This window comes from Schistocerca cancellata, chromosome 6, assembly GCF_023864275.1.
Source record: "Schistocerca cancellata isolate TAMUIC-IGC-003103 chromosome 6, iqSchCanc2.1, whole genome shotgun sequence".
NCBI lineage: Eukaryota > Metazoa > Arthropoda > Insecta > Orthoptera > Acrididae > Schistocerca > Schistocerca cancellata.
The window spans coordinates 352675226-352699556 of record NC_064631.1 but is presented as its reverse complement, the minus strand read 5'-3'; positions in this window follow the sequence as shown (position 1 = coordinate 352699556).

Here is a 24331-nt window from a genome sequence, read left to right as displayed (position 1 = left end):
CGTGACGAGACGGTTGCTCTGCCACTATTGACCAGACCTTTTCAGTTGGTGAGTGGTCTGGAGAATGTGCTGGCCAGGGCAGCAGTCGGAACATTTTCTGTATCCAGAAAGGCCGGTACAGAACCAGCAAATGCAGCCCGCCTTGTGTTAATACGAGTAACACAAGATTTTCCATATATAGATACCCAGACAGCTAGTGTCGTCCCGGATGAGGATCCTACTCAGATCATGACAAACCTAATCAGCCTATAAATAGCCGACAACTACTTAGAATTCTCTGTGATATAGTAACGTTTGAGGTGAAGTATCCATCCTACGCAACGTTAGGTATAAGAACAAAGATTAAATCGCGGGATCCGTTGGGGACAACAGAAACCATAAAGTAATCTTCTTACGTTATAAAGATTATGTGGACATCCGAAAGGACTTAACCACAGACCATTCCAAATGCTGTAATCTTAACAAAAACGCTGTACTGTCAACTTTCCATGAAGTAATTGGTGGAATACGAAGCACAGTCATTCTAGATACAGGTGCTATGATGAGTGTTTTATCGTCTAGTTGTGGAATAAAATTTGTGTGATTAATAGACTAATAGTCCATCCAGTGTAAAACTGTATATTTACTGGGTTGTTGGTGTGAAGTGACTGAATGTGAAAATGCAGGCACAAGTAGACGCGAAATTAGGACTGGCATAGCGAAGTGCACGTTCCAAGTCATGAGTAAGTTGGTAGTTGAATACGTTTTGGTCGTCGATTTCTTAGGTGAGAAGAATGCAGTTATCGACTCCTCTACTGCAAAATGATCTTTGAACATCGATATCCAGGAAATCATAGTAGATCTGACAGGAACCAAGTTTGTACATGGTACATACTGCCAAGGTTGGAAAGTAATACTACTTTGGCGAAAAGCAGAATGAACCACAGACCTACACACTGAGATCTCGTTGAAGATAAAGAAGGCTTAGTGAAGCGAAAATTGTCAAATTCACCACTACCGATCCACACCACCAAGAATATCTCAGGGATTCGTTGTTAAACTATGTTTATGTATTTGTAAGTATACCTGATACTACAATGTACTAATATAATACGAAAGGAACCCCCCAGCTCCCATCCAACAGAAGATTACGACTAACGCAACTGTATCAAGTAGAAGAATATATTTTGCTGAAGACTCGCCGAAAGTCGTCTTCGAAATGAAAACTGCAAATGGTAACTGTTGTACACTGGTTCTTATAGGATAACGGGTATTCCTCATGAGGGGGCTATCTTCTGGCACACTCTAGAACCAATAAGATTAACGTGCTGTATGCCCATCATGATCTGAAGACACACATTCACAAGTAAAAAAGGACCTTATCCTTGTTGAATTATTGTTCAATGCGTAGTGCGACTATTAGTTATAAGTTGAATCCTAATTATCAAATGCTTATGATAAATGAATTGGTGGTGTTTGAGGTATGACCTATATCGATTAAGGACAGAAGAGGTTCATATTAGAAATAGCTATAAACAGGAGAAAGTTTAGGGCAGTGAAGGCTTAAGTGAGCTCTACTCATTTTCACAGATCATACATGTTGAGTGAACTATGATGCTAGGCACGGCTGTGCCTAGTGAATTTATCTTAATAGCAGACGGTTATATTTATGTAAATAATAGTTGTATGATGATTTAAATACAAGCACTGCACTGTTAAGTTTGTTACTTGGTCATTATGCAGTAACACTGAGCCTAGGCGATGATATAATAATGAGTGATTTCACTATGTGGATCAAAGTATAAAATTAGATGATTTGCTTCTTCAAGACTGTTAAATGAAATACTTAAGACGATTGGAAAGTACCTATTCTCTAAGGTGCTGACGTGTTGATGGAAAGGTAAAGGAACCTAGCACAGATCTTTTCGTCCAAATAATTTTTACGATGTGAACACTTTATTACAAGATCCACTGTATTTATTGGTTTAGCTAGATGAATAATCACTGAAAATCGCTTTCCAGCACTTCGGAAGTCAATGAATAGGATTCCTGGCACAATCAAAATATGTTGCAGACACCGCCTTTGTATATTATCACAAACTTATATTATCGCAAGCAGTTCAGAAAATTGTTTACATAATGTACTCTGCAAAATCCTGTAAATATTAGTTTTAAGTGAAGCAAGCAAGTTTTGTATGAGTACGAATTCACACCTCGCCCTTTTGACAACTGCTCAGCTTTAAGCCTTGCTTTTCCATCGTGTATAAGTCCCTATCTGTGTACCAAGTATTGACTTTACTTGCTACGCTATGTGACGGTGAGACCTGTCTGTAAGTGGTCCCAATAAGAAATAAGAATACCAACTGGTCACGTCTGAATCGTGAAAAACATCAGAATGTGGTTGTTAACTAAATCTGTTGCAATGTATGATAATAATCTCTATGTCGCAAGGGCGTTTTATTGTCTAGTGCGTATGTAATTAAGAATATTATGTTAAAGACACTGGGATTTCGTGAGGAAGAAAATGGTATGGACTGTAAAACGTTAAATCGTGACACTATGATGGTATGAGCACAGTTTCTAAGAAACAAGACCTTGACGACTGTGAATAAGTGTGGTTATATAAATAGTGATGAACTCTACAAAGGTAGGGTCAACACAGTCTTAGCTAGTACTTTGTCGAAGTTTGTTGTTATGAACTGCAAAAGAAACCAAAAAATCTGCCACCGCATACTTGCAACTAAACGTAGTACTTACCAGTTATGTACTCAGCAATGGGTCGTCTGCTGTTGGTGTGGTACAAACTGTAATACGGTGTTATCCTGTGTGAAGTACGACGTCTGCTCGCAGGGTGAACAAACGTAACACTGAAGGATGCTCTGTCACTAAGCGCAGGAGTTGTTAACCTGGGCCGTACCTAACCACCGCTGTGATCATGCCTCGCTGGGATTCTCACAACGAACACTTGACACGCCAGTATTGCTACATAGAAATGCACGTTGTAAAAAGTAAAAGGACTTGCTGATACAGACACTAAAGGTTTGCAAGATATAGACATTAAATAAAGTAATGACTTTAGTTTAACGACTGGTTCGTCACGAGCTTCAGTAACTCAACGCTGTGAAAACATGAGAAACACTTTAAAAATTACGAAATATATAAGTACCTTCCTCCCCCATCTCCCGCGCCCCCTCCTAAGTAAAACCCGAATTCGTTCCATGTGCTACGAATTCATATTATTATTGTGTTTAATGTAAAAAAAATGTTGTTTATGGTCTAATGAAACTTTACTGCAATTCAGCTTTTTAAGTAATCAAAATGTACAACTCTTTCTTGAATTCCGGCGATGCGATGCTGTACAAGGCAAATGTGAGTGATGGGGTGAATTACCACGCCTACTGTTCGACGGCGAATTCTCCAGCCCAAAATCAGATCGTTCACCTGGGTCCAATCTCGTCTAACAACGCCAGCTGAAACGAGTCCTCCACCTGTCCCATCTTATCATCCTGCCACAACCTTCAAGCTACAACCATACACAACCTGAACTGTTCCATCTCAGTTTTGTAAAGCAAGAGTGAAATTCACACCACATAACTTTTGTAATAGCCGATGTTATGATATAAGAGTTACAAGAACTGATAAAATTAATGAAATTTACTTAAATCACAGTTTGTTTCAAAAACTATAATTCTCCAACCCCTTCTTTTTTAAACTATCCAGAACATACTGAATTCCTCCTCTTGAAGCAAATACCAAACATGTAATGTGTTACTAATGGAAACAACTAAAGTTTACATAGCAATAACTGTCTTGAAAGCAGTTACTGAAACAAAATTATTGTATTATCTGTGCCAGTGTTTAGGAACATTCACGTTGATGGAGGAAACATAAAAGATAATGTAAGTTCACACTGAATGAAACGTCACAATGTAACAACGTTTACAATTCTTATGTACCATGTTATGTGACAGCAAACCTCCAAAATACTATAGATGAACGGATGCCTCAATATTTGTGTCAATAGTGTCACACCCAGTTAAGTGGGCAGTGTAAGTGAATATTTCGATATCAGTTTGATCTTTGATATTTCTTTTAGATTCCCACAGCAATTTCTTATGTGAATCACGTAATGCTTTTGTAATTAAGAGAGGCACGATTCAATTTCTATATTTCGCCACTTCTTCTCCGTTAGCCTTATCTCTTGTAGCAGCTTAACATTTAATCATCGCTCTAATAATTTTTTTATATATTGGACCATAATAATTATAATCTCTACTTTTGTCTATGTTTCGTTTTAAGAGCAGTGTCATTGCCCCTTGTGACAAATGATCAAAGAGTTTCTGTACTTCAGTGTAACGGGAGTTGAAAGGATTCCTGTTTGGTGACGTGTCGTTTTACAGGCCAGCCAAGTGCCATTACGCGCAGATTTGCACACTCCAGAGAACTCCGACACTGTGTCATTGTACATAATACTAAATTATTTGTTGCGTCAATTTTAGTACTAACACGGTCTGCCGTTACCAAACTTACCCGCTCGCCAACAAGGATTCAGTATTTCATTACACCATAGTATGTAACAAAATTAATCGCAATACAACGACATTACTTGTTTAAATACCGATTTTCACATTTGATTTCTGTGGTGCCCACTGTGATCCATTCTGACTTCGGAATAATTAAGTTTCGTAAGAATGATACATTAGCAACTTCCTGAGTTTTACCTTTTCCCTCTCCTTGTCAGATGAGTTACGTTACATTCTGTGTATGGAAGGAACTACTTTGAATATTCTACAGCAAACCTGGTAAAATGAAATCGGCCTGTGGTGCAATAAATATATTTTGTAATCACAACTGTCGCATGTAAATATGTCCCAAGCCAGAAAATGTGACATGGCAGATAAAGACATTAGGGACATAGAGGATTAAACATAGCTATAGGTGAGAGTATGAATGAGAAGCAGGCAGTGGGAGTATCTTAACACGATGATTTAATAAAATTCAAGGGAAAGCTAGTTTTCCTTGTTTCCAATAACGCAAGAAAAACTCATAAACTGCAGCATTAAAATGACCCACATTTTACAGTGTAACGTTCGTACAGGTGAATTCCTCGATGAATTGATTCTGAATTTCATAGTATGTTACAGGATGCAAACATCATTACCTATAAATGAATATTTCACGCAGTTTACGTAGATAACAGGAAGTTGTTTATGTGCTCAAAGATTTAGATCCAGTTGTGCTATAAACTTGTGAACAGGAAACTAGTACTAATTCTTGTAGTCATGCCCTTCAATTGAGTTTAATCTGAATCGCCATTAGTGTCATGAATAAGTAGCCTTTAGGGAAGTAGTACGTCCGATAGAGAAGTCATTATCGTTGCAGAGAAGCTAGTGGTCAACATCACCATTCTGTCATAGTGTCTTTGTTAACCTCAAAACAGCTGGAGGAGAAACAGCTAGAGGGACAAACAGACCCAAGTATGTTTTTCCGAAGTACTATTCATTCACAGGATGTGACAATCAATCACTGTACTGGAGAACAGTGTATCCTGAAAAGTGCTTGGACGTGATGTGTCTGATAATACACCCATTCTCCTTTTACGTAGCGTAGTGCAATCATGTTGACTGCGTCCCATCGAAAACTTAAATGACGAAGTAATAGAAACAGTAATGCTATATGTATGGATGATCTTCTTAGAAGATCCATTCAGTACAACTGGTGAACAACCGCACACTGACAGCTATGCCACTGCATTTCCTTGTTATTAGCTGCTTAACATACTTCGCGAAATGAGTGTCAACAATCAACACTTCCCACACGCAACACATTTTTTGTGAGACTACACGATGATTAGCAACACATTCCTCTCGAAGACATTCTAAGAGTTAAGATGACTTCGCTGGGAACGGAATGTTCATCGAATCGATGCAATGAGATTCCTGTTTGACGTCTCTATTAGATGGATTGTGCACGCAGAGACTCCTGTATTGTACCCAAAAGAATCTATTCTGAGAGAATGACGTGTGGCACTCCGACATAAACATGATTAAGAGATATGAATGGTATCACTCCTTGAAAGCCGCTGGTAGCTGAAATCTAGATAGGCCATTTCTACTTCAGCAATTTCGTAAGACTACGAATCCTGATCAAGACTTGCTTTTCACTTGTGAGACATGTGACAGCGAATATAGTGGTGCTACGAGACTGATAAACCGCAGTCACACATGGGACAAATATAGATAAATAGCAACTGTAAGAGTCATCTGTGAAGACACTGTTTCGTTACACATCACCTTACAGCGACTTTACTTGGTTCCGACCGAAGCTGCATTGAGTCTCCACTTGAACGTATTATTGTAATTGACTGCTATTAGTTAGTTGCCTGAGACTGTGTTGAGTTATATCCAATGTATGACTGATTTATGAATGCTCATTGCTATGACAGAAATCTGACCACGAAATTATGGCTAATCTACAATTATTTATCTGGATTTAATGTACAGAAAACCATCTGTCTGCTGTTCACAGTATAGTTTTAAATATAGGACTTCAGTTTCAACGGTTAGATCACCGCTACCTAATTGGAACTGTGCCTTAACATACTCCAAAAATATTCGGCTATTATACGACGGGCATTCAATAGGTAATGCAACACTTTTGCTTCTCGGTCAGTTTCGGTTAAAAAATGCGGAATTTGTTGTGGGTCATCGTGAAAGGCGCCCGCTTCTCTCACTATAGTTTCATGAAGTTCTTACAAGTGGAGGCGTTATACGTTTCCTTCAAAACGGCTTCTGTAGGGGAGGTGCGTTCCAAGCGTAGTGTTGTTACTGAGTTTCTTTCGGCGAAAATTCATGGACGCTTACAGAATGTCTACGATAATCTGGCAGTGAACAAGTGGTGAGTCATTGGGCGAGGCGTCTGTCATGATCACGGCAAGGTCAGGTAGACCTGTCCGAATTCCGGCGTGCCGGACGGCCGCACTCAGCTGTAACTCCTGCAATGATGGAACGTGCGGACACTCTCATTCTAGGTGCTCAACGGATCACAAACACCTAGCTGCTCGACATACCCATTCAACAGTTGGCCATTCACAAGAGTGTGCCTCGCTGTCTAACAGAAGGCCATGGGTTCATCATTTCGAACCGGAAACAAAACCACAATCCACCGAGTGCCGCCACACAACACCTGTCAAGAAAAAGTTCAAAATCGTGCCATCAGCCGGTAAAGTCTTGGTGCTGGTTTTATTGGACTCTTAGAGGTTGTTTGATGTCCAGCTCTTGTTGCATCCACTAACTCTAAAGCGTATGGTGCTACCGACAGAACATTGAAGAAACGAGTTCTGCGTGTTTTTTCACCACAAAAATGCAGACGAACTTCTCCTTTTCCGTGACAAAGCTAGGCCTCACACAAGTCTTCCCACCCTAGAAGAGCCACGAAACTTCATGTCACTCTTCTTCCTCATCCTCCATACAGCCCGAATCTCGCACCTTCAGACTTATATCTGTTTGGTCCAATGAAAGATGCACTCCGCAGGAAGCAATACGTTGATGATGTCGAGTTTATTGATGCTGCACCACTTTGGCTCCGACATCGGCCAGTAGAGTGGTGCCATACAAGCATACAGGCCCTCCCAGCAAGGAAACTTAAGATCGTCAAATTAAACGGAGATATTGTTGAAAAATGGGCTTTTCTAGCCAAAACAGTGGGGAATAATAAAGTGTACTGGAATCCTGTATAAAACCAGCCTGATTTCAGAGATAAAAATGTGTTCCATTTCTAATCGAACGCTCCTCGTACGACAACGAGATATAATGAGCGTACATTTTTTATTTATACTAAGGTACTGTTTTATGCACTTCACAAGGACCAAAGTGCAAAAACTAAAAGCGTAACTGAAAAATAAAACGTTGCGGTTAATGGCCGAAATATTATGACTTAAAAAAATTCCTTAGTACTGTGAACCCCAGGCATCAAGAGTTATGTATTTTAATGAACGTAGCTACCCCTTTCGAGTCTATATATTCATAGGTTAGCACCAGAGACATGTTAGCGAACAACATGGACACCAAAATCCAGAAAATGCAAAACCGAACAGTATCGTATAGAAGGATTAGGACTTTCGCTCCATGATAGCCAGAGCTCTCCTTCAAAGAACGCAACAGGATCAGTGGCGATTAACAGCTGCATAATTACGGAAGTTTTTACCTGAATGGTCACTAAGCTTTAGCTTCTACCAGTATGTTTGGAACTTATGAACGCTGCCTGGGAGGGGAAAGAAACCTACTTCCCCTCCTCCGGGAAGTTTCACAGCACCCATCTTGCTGTCATTATTCAAAGCCCTCGAAGTAATAAAAGGGAATTAAGAATTCATAAGCGGTACCCTAGCCGGCAGCCCCTAACGCGCCGCCCTTCCGTATCAGGTTAAAGGTCCGGGGCCCGGTTAATCGCCGGCAACTCATTTCCATAGTTGTCCCTCCCTTTTCTTTCCTCAGCGGTGAAACACTCGCCGACTCTTACCCCTTCGCTCCTGTTCCGTCTCTTTCTTCTCCACCATTTTCCTCGCCGTGTCTCGGATGTTAAAGGGCGAATGTTAATCAATGCCACGGACGTAATTAAAGAAGTTACGGCTACTTATTTATTTTCCTCAGGGCGCCGCGTTGGAAAGAGCTAGAAGAACAAGAGGTGGGTGCTGTTGTCAGTGTCCACTCCCAGGGGGCACCTCCGAGATGCCGTCCGGTGCTCCTTTAACAATTTCTTTGTCGGACAGCGACGAAACCATGTCTCACATAACCATATTGCCGCGCTGTAGGAAATTCCAGAGTGTTCATAACGAAGATCTAGCAGTGCCACGGGCTATTTTTATCATTAACAAGAATTCAAATTATTTTCTTAGCGTTATGTCAAGTTCACCCTCATAACGTTAAGCATATTAAACATTTTTATAGTGACTACAAATTACAGCTCAAATTTTGAACTTAACATTACGCCAATTAAAGTGTTTTTTATTTATTTTTTATTTTTTTCAAGAGTCGCAGTTACTTGTAAGTGAAACAAGGTACGGAACTTTTTTCCATTATTTTTAGCCGTGTTGCTTTCATTAATCATAATCATTATTTTTATTTCTTTGCATTAGGCCCTTTACCAGTTGAGAATTTCAAACTTGGTATTTCTACCATTGTTCTGATCTCCTCACAATGCGGAACCCTGTAATCTGTCTATCACTCTTCTGTCCTATACAGATCACTCATATTAACAATATTACAAAAAGTAGTTCTCATTTATTGTTCCACCGTAGTTGCACATATTTCGTTAGATTACAGTGTTCGACCACTCTCGATCATCTTCAAAACAAAGCAGTAGCAACCCGTCTTGTTGATACGTGGTTCTGGGTGGACAAGAATGCTGCTGATGCTACCACTAGGATCTGAAGATGATTGAAAGTCGTCCATACATGTAATCTAATTAAAAATGTGCAACTGAGAAAGAATCAATAAAAGACAATTGTCTTTATTGTGTAAAAAGTTGCTGAATCCCTCAACGACATTTACGTAGATTAGTAAAGACTATTATATAGTACTGTCAACTTAGTTGCAAATTTCGCCTTCAGTACGTCTTCATTTATCTTGCTGTATCTCTTCAACACACCCAACCGACTGAAACTATTGCATTACAGAGGACACAATCCGGCTTCTGTTCTTGCTGAGACATAACAGCCCCCTATCGTAGCTGATGTTTCCGCCGTAGTTTTAAAGAAGACGCTACGCTAAAAATTTGAAGAGAAACGCTTGAAACATACAATGAAAGCACCTCCGAAGATGTCCAACGTAGCTTTGGACGAAACGTCAGGGGTAGAAGAGTTCCATGGAGCACGGCCATACAACCCGGAAGAATTTTCGGCAGCTGAGACGCTTGAAAGCCTGAAAAGGATCGACGCTTTGAGCAGGATCTGGTAATTGACCCTCACCGCGAGCAAATGTAACGTATACCACATAAGTAAGCAGAAGTATGCGTTGGTGTACTACACGGTTGCAGACCGACCACTGGAAGCGGTAACATGAAGTAGAAACAAGGGAATTCGAAGTGATACAGATGCCTCACTGAGATTAATTTGAAGAATCCTGATGAATTGTGTCCGCTCTTAAATGAGGTAACATACAAAACCTTCGACCATTACCTGAATACTGCTGGTCACTATGGGATCTATACCAGATGGGACTGATAGAGAATATAGAGAAGAAACAAAGGAGAGAAGCGCGTTCCGTTACAGGTTCATTTGTCAAGTGAGGAAGTGTCATGGATATGTTCAGTGAACTCCAGTGGCAGACGGTACGGGAGAGGCGATGTGGATCACGGTATAGTTCACTGTTAACATTATGAGGACGTCCGTTCCTAGAAGAGTCAACCAAGACATTGCTACCCCCTATGTATATCTCGTGAAAAGATCATCACGATAAAATTAGAGTGATTCGAGCTTACACGGAGTCCTCTCAGCCGTCGTTGTTCCCGCGTATCTTTCGTGACAGGAACACGGATGGTGGGACAGTGGCAGCGCTAAACTCCACACAACATAACTTTGCTTGCTGAGTATATTTTCAGATGATGTAAAACTTCGGCATTTTATTTTTCCTTACTTGGTTTCTTAGGCTTCTACTTACGTTACGACGAGTTTATATTTAGTGCGATATGAAATTTACTGTGAAGTGGGTGACAGCACACATATTCCACTCCACTGCAGTACATGAAAGATTAAAAAAAAAAAAAAAACGTTTGGAGATATTGTCACCGCTTTTTTTTATCTCTTACTGAAAGCAACTACTTGCCACGTTCTATATGATTTTCAAATGGGAATCTAGGTGCATTTTCAAGCGTCTTTCATTTGTGGGGCCCTTAAATTGTCTTTGACTTGAAAATGTTAGTGGTCTTCCGAGCTACGTTTGACTGCATCAGCTTACTATCTGTTGTTCGTTGCGTACCATAAGATTCATAGTATTGATATCCATGATCATGCTCAAACGAAATTTTTCTCTGAAACTTCATTCGTGTTCGAAAGGACGTTTGCTGTACGGTTAACGAAAAATTAGCATTCGAGTGACACTTTAAGACCATTGTATTTAATATTTCAATATACTGTTAGTAGAAATGTATTAGATATATTAATGTTGTATAATATAAACAATAGTGGACTATCCATACTTTTACATCTACATCTAAATGGATACTATGCAAATCACATTTAAGTGCCAGGCAGAAGGTTCATCGAACCACATTCACAATTCTCCCAGCGGGGTCAGGGATTTTCTCTGCCTCGTGATGACTGGGTGTTGTGTGATGTCCTTAGGTTACTTAGGTTTAAGTATTTCTAAGTGCTAGGGGACTGATGACCATAGATGTTAAGTCCCATAGTGCAAAGACAATTTAAGGGCCCCACAAATGAAAGAAGCTTGAAAATGCACCTAGATTCCCATTTGAAAATCATATAGAACACGGCAAGTAGTTGATTTCAGTAATTTAGCACTGAAGTGGATGACCCCACAATTTTCGTTATTTAGGGTCAAATGGTTCAAATGGCTCTGAGCATCATGGGACTTAACATCTGAGCTCATCAGTCCCCAATAATTTAGAACCCTTTTTTAAAATTAATTTCCACCATTTTCATTTGCATTTTCCTTTCATTAAGATGTAATCCTTCCTCCTTCCTTACCGACAGATTAACCTAAGTGACGATTGCTTTTCCCATATTTCCATTAGGTACACGCGGTTTAATTTTTCACTGTCATTAAGGTCGATAAGTGACGGGGAGGTTACAACTAGTGTGACCTGTGCAACTTTCCAGTCTTTGGTTACGGATCTTTCGACGAGCGAACGGTTGTATATGTTTGTTAATATGGAGCTTATGCATCAGCATACTCCGAAAGGAACCTAATTGGTTTACAGTCTGGAATAGAAGACTTGCTTTTATTAAGTGATTTAAGTTGCTTCACTATTCCGAGGATATTTATTTCTACGTTACTCACGTTAGCAGCTGTTCTCCATTGGAATTGTGGAATATTTACTTCGTCATCCTATGTGAAGGTATGTCGGAAGGCTGTGTTTAGTAACTCTAGCTTGGCAGCACTGTCTTCGATAGTATCTCCATTTCTATCGCGCAGAGAAGGCGTTGATTGTTTCTTGCCGCTAACATATTTCACATACGACCTGAATCTCTTTGGATTTTCTGCCATGTTTCGAGACAAAGTTTCGTTGTGGAAACTGTTATAGGCATCTCTCATTGAAGTCCGCTCTGAATTTCGAGCTTCTGTAAAAGATCGCCAATTTTGGGGATTTTGTGTTTGTTTAAATTTGGAATGTTTGTTTCGTTGTTTCTGCAACCGTGTTCTAATCCGTTTTGTGTACAAAGGAGGATCAGCTCCGTAGTTTGTTAATTAATTTGGTAAAAATCTCTCAACTGCTGACGATACTATTCCTTTGAATTTAAGCCACATCCGGTCTACATTTACATTATTAATTTGGGATGAGGAGTGGAGATTGTCCCTTAGGAAAGTGTCAAGGGAATTTTTATCTCCTTTTTCTTAATAGGAATATTTTTTGCTTATTTTTGGAGGATTTAAGGATTACAATATTCAATATCGCTACGACTACTCTGTATTCACTAATCCCTGTATCGATTTTGATGCTCGTTACTAACTCAGGATTACTTGTTGCTAAGAGGTCAAGTGTGTTTTCACAACCGTTTACTATTGGCGTGGGCTCAGGAACTAACTGCTCGAAAGAATTTTCAGGGAATGCGTTTAGCACCATTTCGGATGATATTTTATGCGTACCTCCGGAATTAAACATGTGTTTTCGCCGACATATTGAGGGTAAATTAAAGTCACCACCAACTATTATCGTATGAGTCGGTTACGTGTTTGAAATCAAACTCAAGTTAGCTTTGAACCTTTTAGCAACTTTATCATCTGAATTGGAAGATCCTATTATTATTTTATTCCGGTGGCCAACAATGACCTCCGCCCATACTAACTCACAGGAAGTATCTACTTATATTTCGAGACAAGTTAAACTTCTTGTAACAGTAACAAACACGCCACCGCCAACGGTGTTCAGCCTATCCTTTCGGAACACCGTTAGGTTCTTCGAAAAAATTTCGGCTGAGCTTGTATCCGTCTTTAGCCAGCTTTCAGTGCATATAACGATTTGAGTATCAGCGCCTTCTATTAGCGCTTCGAGCTCTGGTAATTTTCAAACACAGCTACGACAATGTGCAACTGTTATACCAATGGTTCCTGTATCTACGTTCTTTCTGTGTTCGGCTCAAAAATGGTTCAAATGGCTCTAAGCACTATGGGACTTAACATCTGAGGTCATCAGTCCCCGAGAACTAACCTAAGACAGCACACACATCCATGCCCGAAGCAGGATTCGAACTTGTGACCGTAGCGGTCGTGCGGTTCCAAATGGTCAGCTCTGCTTTCATCTTGCAAGCTAGACTGGCAGCCGTTACCACTTCTGTTAGCCGCTCAAAACCAGAGAGAATCTCTTCTGATCCAAAGTGACACACATCATTGGTACCAACATGAGCAACCACCTGCAGTTGGCTGCACCCTGTGCTCTTCATGGCATCCGGGAGGACCCTTTCCTCACCCGAAATGATTCCCCCTGGTAGTGCACATTGGTTTTCTTCCCCTCCTTGTCATCCATGTCCTTAAGGGTCCCCATAACGCGCCTAACGTTGGAGTTCCCAACTACCAATAATCCTACCCCCTGTGATTGCCCGGATCTTGCAGGCTCAGTGGTTTCCTCTGAAACAGGACAGGCGGCAGAGTATTTGGGTCAGCGACAGTATCAGCCAACAAAGCACCTGGGACCTGTCGGTCAGACAAACCAAGGAGGCCTTAAGTGCGGCCGCCTGGGAAGTCTTTTACCGCCTGCTTCGCACCCGGGCGACCTTCCCTTCGACCACAGGCGAAGGGTCACCCTTAGTGCAAGCAGTAACTGGGTTGCCACCGGTGAGGAGCGATCGGAGGACTCGGACGTGCTGGACGTCTGTTGGATCCTCACGGCCGGCCCACAACAGTGGTGCCCATTCACTGCAGCCTCAAGCTGTGAAACCGAAGCTATCACAGCCTTAAGCTGAGAGAGAAGTGTCATCAACTCGGCTCGCATCCGCACACAGCAATCGCAGTCCCTGTCCATACTAATGACCGTGGCAAACTAAACTATGCAGATAGACGGACTATCGGCACGTGCTGCGCAACTCTACTGTAGACCCTGACGAAAACGCACGAATTGAGTCTAATAATCTGCAGATATTCAGAAACCTAACTACCGAAGCACCCAGGTGAAACTAAATAATTCGCCCCTGATTTAGAACTTGTAATATTTCACAAAATCTGTTTACTTTCTGACGCAAACGGAAACGAGACAACTGTGGCTATTAGATATTAAATTTACACGCAATAACTCAAGAAATTAAACTATTAAAACACAGATGGTATAATAAAATTCGCTCCTGGTTAGGAACTCGTAAGTGTCACAAAAGCGGTTACTTCCCTGTAGCTTGTTGCTGCATCTGCCTCGGTCGGCTACTACTGCTGAGATCTACATTCATACTTGCTAGAATTAGACGAACCAAGTCTTTGCGATTCCTGTGGATGTGATGCAAAGGAGGCTGCATTTTACTCCGAGATTCCTTAACTAATACTGATTCTTCAAACATTCTGAAGTTTCAAGGTCCATACGATAACAATACCTATTTCCTGTGTTTACTGTGGAGAAGGCATTATGCCAAAGGTAAGTTGCTTTATTTAAACTCAAAATAATTGTAATTCTATTATAAATTCGGTTCACTCAATGAGCGGTGATTATGTGAATCATTTCAGATTGAAATCGTTGGATCCAATTATTATTCAGAAACAGAATATTTTGTAAATTATATTTGAGAACAAACACAATTTAGTGTTCTCAGGATGAATTTTCACTTTGCGATGTTGTGTGCTTTGAAATGGAACTTCTTGGAAGATTAAAACTGTGTTACTGTGCAGGATTCGAAAACAGGACTTCTGATCTTCGCGGTCAAATGCTTTTCTGATCATTTACACCTACTGACCTTCCCAAACACTACTCACAACCCGCTCTCAATACTCTACTTCCGCCGACATCTCATTCTCTGCCTTCGAAACTCACTTTTATTCAATCTCAATTTATCCAAGTTAGATCTTGTTGATGACTATAAGAAATGTTAGCGAAGAACAAAACTAATTCACATCATAATCTATGTATAACTTTCAGAGCTTGTAGCCAGCACCTAAACTTCACTAAGAATCAGCGATAACAGATGTTTTTACCTCAACCTGGTCACTTATTAAGTTGTGGGGCATAAGATGATTAGTGTTGCCGTAATTGAGTGTCATTTTTAATCTATGTGTTTATCAATTTACAGCGGCCTGTTTCGACCACCGTACCTGAGTGCTAAAGAGAACATATGATAATGGACTAGAGTATCTATAGATTTATTTACTTATTGTTGTAGATTATATTCAAGCACTATTAATCTGATTCAACATTCACTCCGAGTAAAAGTTTCATTACAATGAACTCCGATCTTTCACGTAACCTTGCAATACTATTTTTATCGCTACGATGATTTTGCATGTTTCGTACTGTCTTGTCCGTAGTTCGCACGTTGTTATATGATGATCGGTCCATCACCTTGTACTGAATCAGCCGATTATATTTCACTTTGTTCTAAGGACTTTGTGTCCAAGATGATAAAGTAATTTAGTTTTGGACAAAAACACTTCGAGACAACATTGCAAACTGGGAATTACTCCAAGTAACTTCGTTACTTATTGTATGCCGTTAGTGTGATGGAAGTGTGGATACAAAATATCTTTCGTCCTTTGACTGGCGTCAGTGACTTGGGAGGATTTTTGTGTGAAGGGAGTCAGACAGCTACGCACGAGATAATTAAATCCATATTTGAACTAAGAACGGTTTACATATATTTTTAAGAGGTTGTTGGTTCAAATGGCTCTGAGCACTATGGGAATAAACTTCTCAGGTCGTTAGTCCCCTAGAACTTAGAACTAGTAAAACCTAACTAACCTAAGGACATCACACACACCCATGCCCGAGGCAGGATTCGAACCTGCGACTGTAGCGGTCTCGCGGTTCCAGACTGCAACGCCTAGAACCGCACGGCCACTTCGGCCGGCTAGAGGTTGTTGCTGTAATAACACAGATGCGCAGACGATGATTCCATTGTTCCACGTTACATGAATCTGTCGTCGAAACTGGTCACTAGGGTATGTAAACTGGAGTAAACAACGTCGCACCATTTGCACACATTCTCTGTGGTAGCCGTGCGCGGTGGACGTTGCGAAAATATTTCCACGAACATTATCCTGCCTGAACGAACCAATACCAGCTCCTTACTTCGTTTGATGTCTACCACCATGCCTACCTGGCAAGACTGTAAATTAGGTCAGATTAGCGTCTTGTTTGTAACATCATTAGAAGAACATTTCCAATGTATGCTTATGCATACTCTATTACTAGGTGTATGAGTTCTTCCCATTTCATTTAGCTTTCTAGCGATTATTCACAGAATCCGATACCGTGGATTTATGGCATTTGATTGTCGGTGAATTCTTGCATTTATCAACATTTAAGGGAACTATCATTCCTTAAACCACATGTAACACTGTCCAAGAAATACAGCATTTCCTCAAGTTAATCCAACATCCATAGCGTGGTATAGCCAACTCCGTGGTACTTGTACAGGTTAGTCATGCTACTAGTTGTACATGATAAATTATTTATGTATATCAACAACATCTGTGGCCTTCTTATGCTTCTTTATGGTCCGTCTGACGTTACCTACGATTTTGTTGATAATTCGCCCCACAATTCAGCATTGTCATTTCTGACAGTCAAAAATTCTTCACACCAATCATGATTTGGTGAAATACTCGCGATATGATTTTTATCTTGCTTATTAGACGAGAATGTGGTGCAGTGTAGAATGTCTTTCGTAAATCACGAAAGACGACATCTACATGTGTTTCGAAATCTGCTATTCGCTAGATACCACTGGTGAAAAAGCAACTAACGCTAGAGACGGTCAGTTTTTACACGAATTCCATTCCGTTCGGTCTTAGGTTATCCTCGAGGATCATTCGACAACAATCTGAAAACCAGTGCGTCAGTTATTTTACTCACTCTGCTTCCGCAAATAAACTGCTATATTTCAAACCATACGGCAAAATCCAATGCGTGAGAAATTTTCTACATATGTTACGCAGGAAAGGCACTCATTCCGGAGCGTATCCAACATAAACTCCATCTGTGCCTGAAGCCTGCGGCGTCTTGAGTAATCTGAATTGTATGTTAACACGGGGCATGTGTATGTGAATGTGTCTCACCGGTAAATGCGTGCTGCAGTCAAATATTTGTCTAACAGTAACGTCATGCTTGAAGTCATTTATAAATTAGGAATTAATCTTACTTTCTAGTTGACGTTTCAAGACCAGGCTCCTCCACTTGGGAGTGGAAAATTTAGATTCACTGATTTTATATATTACCAAAACACCCTAGAGTTCTTGACAGAGGTTTTGTGAGGAGATAAAAAAAGGGCGAAAAAAACAGACAGTACAGTCAAAACCTTACGAGCTGAGGCTACCGCCTGAGGTACTAAATTACACAACTTTCTTACTAACTGCAGATTTAAGTTGTTACAATATTTCTGGTCGCAAGGTTAGGCATTTACGTTATTAAGACAGCGAACAGGAGTTCACTGTATTTGCATTTGGAAAACGACGTAACACACAATGATCGGTTATGGTTTCCAATACCACATTTTCCTAGTACGAGTCCAATGAGACTTCATTCAGTCCTATATTTATACCTTGCATGCGAGGTCATTCTATTTAAAATGTTCAAATGTGTGTGAAATCTCATGGGAATTAACTGCTAAGGTCATCAGTCCATAAGCTTACACACTACTTAACCTAAATCATCCTAATGGACAAACACACACAACCATGCCCGAGGGATGAGTCGAACCTCCGCCGGGACCAGCCACACAGTCCATGACTGCAGCGCCTTAGAGTCATTCTGTTCATACCACATTGTGGAAAACGTTGATATTGGTAACACACATCTCTTCAGGGAAAGAAAGTTTCTATTCTGGTGATTAGATTAACAACTGGTTAAGTTTTAATCGGATGCCTACGTTTCATGTCTTCTGATCTTAAAAGTTTACGAACAGGGCAACTGAGTTAACATTAAACGGTGTTTAATATAATTACTGAGTATATTACCAGATCCATCTTTCAAAAGAGGAATATAATTATCGAATAAAGCTCCGTAATTTTAAGATAACTTCTTCAGCTCCAGTTACACGTCGGTTTGGAAGTTCGCCATCCCTCCCCAAGGTTATTACGAAACTAGAAATTATCGGTTTCATAAATATCAGAAAATTTCCTCGGCGAGTCTGGGCACCGAAGTTTTAGGTTAAAGTTTGATACGAGGCTTCCGGTATTCTCGTATATCGTTTAGTACGCCCCGCGCTTGCTGTAAAATGTTTCCGCGCACTTGGATAATGGACGATACAGACGGCCGGTGGCCGCGGAGCCGCCGGCCCGCATCCTCCGTAGGCTTCACCTCAGAACACACTAATGGGTTACGACTCAAGTTATAGGCTGTTCCTCACTTCCGTGCTATACAAGTTTCTTCACAGAGTTTTCTCATAAAACAAAGTAAGGTCACTCACAGTCTAGGCCAAAGGGTTTTCTTCGATCATTATTACTAAAGGTTACCAGGATATGGAAATAATTCTGCATAACACTGTTCATTATTATTATTATTATTATTATTATTTTATAATAAATTTTTTTTAAACAAATGTTCCGGCAGTGGATCATATCACGATTTCGGCCTTTGGACGCAGTGTTGGGCAGGATCAGACAGCTGTGACACTTTCATTATCCACCCAAGTTAACCATATTTCGACGAAACTTCATTTATAGAAGTCTGATAATGTCCATCGTTCTGGTGCTTGAAAACGGTCAAAGGCTGGTATCATGCTTGTACAATACACGAGCTGTATGATCAAATGCCAGAACTTACATTTGAAAATTATTACATTACTGTGGCTCCAAACCATTGTAAAATGATCAACTATTCTTAGTAATGCGCTTTCATATAGGAAGAATTACATCAAAAAAGAAAACTGGTACAGTCTGTCAGAAATCCTATCACATCAGAAGTCTGACGAAGAAAATGAAAAACTATGACAGATAACGTGTAATTATTACGCAAAGCACGACAGTTCTTTCATTAATGGATATCAATAGTACGATACCAATTTTTCTAGGTTCTATTAGGTCCATTTGTTCTTGCTGTACTTGTTTGTTCACGTAGACCACATCAAGTGCCGAAACGTGTTACCGTTGAATATTGTATAGCAACGAAAATACCAATTTCTTACAACATATCCGATTGCTTCTCGGTGGTTTTTAGGTGAAAAGTTATAACGAGCACAGGTCCTGAAATTTTTCGAAATACATCGTTTGAACAAACTTCAAAGGCCGACCCATGTAAATTTCGGTTTGAATATTTCGTCCATGAACTACCTCATTATGAGGTCTACGACTATTGATAAACACAAAGGAAACTTCAACTTGCTATAAACTCGTCAATCTGTTTTCACACTTCGCAAGCGCTCTCTGACAGTCCTATTAAACAACCTCCTCAGAGAAAATCGATGTAGCGGGGCTCGTCATCTGAGGATTGTTGCTGAAGATGATACAGTGAAGTTTTCAAACAGAATTTGATAGAGCGTTAATTGCTAGACCACAGCCGTACGGAAGGCAGAGTTCGAATTCTGATACGGCGAACAGGATGAGGTTGCCACATGCAATCATCGCACCATATACTGAAAGTTATCTTCTCACCTTCGTCACGTCCTTGATGACGCCACGTCGTCGCGAGCTACCTGTCCCACGGCCGGGGGCCGTAATACTAGCGCTGTTTGAGGAAAATATTCATAAAGTGTCGTACTGCTTCGGAGATTTACCAGGAAAACTTTGCTGGGATATCCGGATCACTCTACGGCACAGGTGTAAACAGAAAAAAAAGAAAATCCAATTTGTATAAGATTATTAGCCTTGTCTTGAGCCAACATCATAATTAACTCTAGCAATACTGAGGCATCTTCCATAATGTGCAATACCAATGAGATGTACTCCATGCAGACACTCATTAAATTACAGAAATTATTAACTGTTGTAGTATTATATTAACAACACACTTCTTAAATAGATATTAATGTGAAAGTAGGGCCCAGAACTTGTAAACACCTTTTAACACACTCTAAGTAATATCAACAAAGTTTCAGTAACGTGTACTATAGACTTTTACCACAAAAATTAAAATCACAAATTTTGTTCATTGGTGTTAAGTTTTACTTTCAATATACTCTTTACAGAGATACAGATATATGAGAAAAGCCCTGGACCTGGAAATACTGGATGCGTCATTCATTGGGGAAAGTGGCGCCTTCTACTGAGACTGAAAACAATATAAAAGATATATTGAATCTGGTAGAAGAATTCATTAGAAACAACAAACAATTTTCCAAAATTTTAGAATATAAATTAACCGACTAGACTAAAATATTTTAAAAAGATGGGCTTAAAGTACCTCTTCCACCTTGGAATGGCTTTGATTAAACGCATCAGTACTACACAGACAATTATTAGGATCCTCTACTTCCACGAAGAGCTACATGGTGAAAGATTTTTGGTGACATTTTAGGAGAACAGTGATCGTGTAAGCTACATGAAATTAGTTAAAAACAGCGCAGTCACTGAAACTGAGTTCTACTGACAGTTCCGGACATCGCCAATTTCTGATGATGACCTAAGACTAGGACGAAACCGGTCATTTTAAATAAAATAACCACTGCAATCTGGACTGTTTGTTACTAATTTTACTTGCAGAAAGATCTCAAGCTTCGACTGAAGGACTGGAAAATATACACTGTTACCATTTAGTATGCCCCCTCCCTTTGACTGCCGGCAACGTGCGTCCACGATGTCCACCTATGCGAAATAGGACAGCAGCTGAAAGATAATATGTAGGAAGTTACACAAAAACACTACAATTCAAGCTTCCGCTGAAACAAAGATGATTCTTGACAAAAGCTGGTCGGCGTTCCAAGCTGATGGCTGCGTTGAACTTCCGTGACGATTCAATAACTGCCACTATCATCATATTCTGAACAAGTGCCAAGACTGCGCAGGCGTTCCATAGCCTAAACATGTCGGAGTGACGACCATTACCCCCTACCCATTTCTCCTGTCACGGTGGCCGATGACGTTCGAAGGTGGTTTGGCACGGGGGGGGGGGGGTTGGTGGAGGGCTGGAGGGTGGACAGGGGGCCTATCGTCTGTCTCTCGATGCAGGACTGAGACTTGCCCACACTCGCGAACCGTTCTTGGCGTATCGCTGCGGGTGAATGATTCTATCGCGAACTTAGCTGGTTGCCCTCGTTGCCGAGACAGTCAAGGAGGCTTACCTCAGTTGTTTCTTCAACTACACAATGCCGAAGGCCGCCACCTGGGCAGCACATTTTCACATATTTGAATCAATGTCCCTCCTCCACGCTATGTTCTGCCAATGCAGATTTATCTAAGCCCCCAGACAAACTAATCTAATGTGTTCCATGTAGGGTTGCAAGATGCAGCGGTTTGACCGTCTGATGTTATGGAGGCCGCACCTCCGAGGGCTGCCACATATACGGGTTATTTGCGGTTCTGATTTGTTCTTCACCTGGACAAACACATCTTTCATTTTTTGTGGTGGTCGAAAGATGTCCTTCATGTTGTTTCTTACAAAAATCCTCCTCATGCAGACGACATAGGGGTATAAATGGGAATTTCTCTTTCTCAAACTCCTCTTTGCTGATGGCTGTATCGCTCGTTCTCTTCAATGCATGTCTAATCTGATATTTGATGTAACCATTTTGGCAAAACGTCTCACCTGGGAGGTTGTCTTTTTCGCAAGCGGCACATGCCCCGTCAACTAAACTCATTAGAACTGTGTACCGGTGCGCCGGATGGTGACAGCACTGCATGAAGGCACAGGCCTCTATGTGTGTTATTCCGGGAGAATGCATGTCCCAGGATATCATCCGGTTTTCTTGTTATCTGAATGTCCAAAAAGGGAAAATATTCATTCTGTTCTGGCTCCAACGTAAACTGTGTGTTGTGATGGATACTATTTAGGTAGTCCAGTAACTCATTCAGCATTTGACTGCCATGTTCCCAGGCAACGATGGTGTCATCCATGTAACGGAAAAAGTATTTGGGTTTGAGACGGTGCAGTTTTTAGTGGCATCTCATCAGAGTGTTCTGTGTAAAGTTTGGCAGCGTCAGTGGGGGAAAGTGGAGAGCCCAGGGATACTCCATCAACTTGTTCATAGAACTCTCCTCCACATTTGAAACAGGATGTGCTGAGTACATGTTTAATTAGCTTCCCAGTTTGGGGTTCAAAATGAACGACTAAGCGTAACGAGGCTTCTTAACGTGGTATGCGTGTGATAAAAGATGTCGAAACACACAAATAGGTCATCCTTCAGCGACTGCACATCTTTAAGTAAGGTCATGAATTAGGCTGAGACAACAGTGTCCCACTAGGGATTTCAGAAGTGAGGCTAGATATTTTTTCAATCCATATATGGGTTGCGAGAGACGACCGTGCTCTTTAATATTTATGGGACGTCCCCATACTTTGCAAATTTCGCCGAAAGACGATGAGAATGAAACGCATAGAAAAGTCACGCAATTTTAACACGGCTATGTGTATAGAATCCTGATAACTTCTCCTGCAGCATTGTCCTTTCTTCTTGTCAATATGCACCACGTGTTCCCATCCTCGCCGATTCTGCCGAGGATGTTAGCAGTCCACCTAATTTTCAACATTCTTATATACCACTCAAACATTTCCATTGTATTCCTCTCAGCTTCCTCCAAAGTCCATGATTCACTATAATACAGTGCTGTTCTCCATTCGTACATTCACAAAAATTTCTTCCTCCCACCCACCTTTCATGAAGATTGAACTCTTTTCTAAGGACATCGTGGATATCCAGCCCCATCGCACGTGATAAAATTCTTTGGATTATAGGACGACCACATCTTTTGCCGTGGTATACGGAACCATTCGACGAAATTTGACACTGATCCGAAGCTGAAAAGGGCTTTTATACAGTTTCGGCCCTCCTGTTGTCTGTGCCCTTCTTTGGCATGGAGGATGGGGGCATCCGGTATTGACACAACACCGAATAAAATTACCATAGGATCCCTAAGACTATCCATTTCGGCACCACCCTCGGTACAGTCTGAGACCCTTTGTTGAGCTCTCTAAAAAAGTACCTAAAGTGAGACAGCCATGCCGGCCGTTGTGACCGAGCGGTTCTAGGCGCTTCAGTCCGGAACCGCGTGACCGCTACGGTTGTAGGTTCGAATCCTGCCTCGGGCATGGTTGTGTGTGATGTCCTCAGGTTAGTTAGGTTTAAGTAGTTATAAGTTCTAGGGGACTGATGACCTCACATGTTAAGTCCCATAGTGCTCAGAGCCATTTGAACTATTTTTTGAGACAGCCAGTAGCTGTTTACCAGGCGCCAGTATAACAACCAGACACTTCGACATCACAAAACTGGGTAGTGCTACGTCGCTGAACTAGTGCCTGCTGGCCACATCTGAGACCTACGGGATGTCGGAAGGGTTCCCTGTTACACCGGCGCCTAGTAACCAGCAACTGACTGCCTCTCTACAGGCACTATTTTAAAGTGCTCAACAAAAGTACGTGGATCACACCGAGTGTGTTGCTGATATGGGCAGTCTTATAGAGACCCTTTGCTATTTTATTCATGCATGTCTCAGTGTCACCCCACAACCGCCCTCCACCCGGGGTTCACGACATTGGGGTCCGCGAAATAGGACGTCCGGAGCAACACAAACACTTTTTGGTGCTTCATCTCACTTTAAAATTTCGTTGGGTAGTGTTGAATGGTTGCTAGCGGTAACACCCTGGATACCACAGCAAAAATTTATATCACACTATACTCCAAAGGAATGTTCAATAGCATTGCAGGCCCTCCATGTCCGTAGAGAACGGCTGATTCGTCCAGGGGGAGTCAGCACTGTCGAAAGTTGTTAAGAACGCCGACCTGTTACTTACCGCACTACGAACTGTCATTTTCAGCCTCTAAATGTGGAGGAACCAACGCCCTAAGGGAACGTGTCGATTCACTGTGGCCTTGAGGCCTTTCATGTTGATGCTGAGC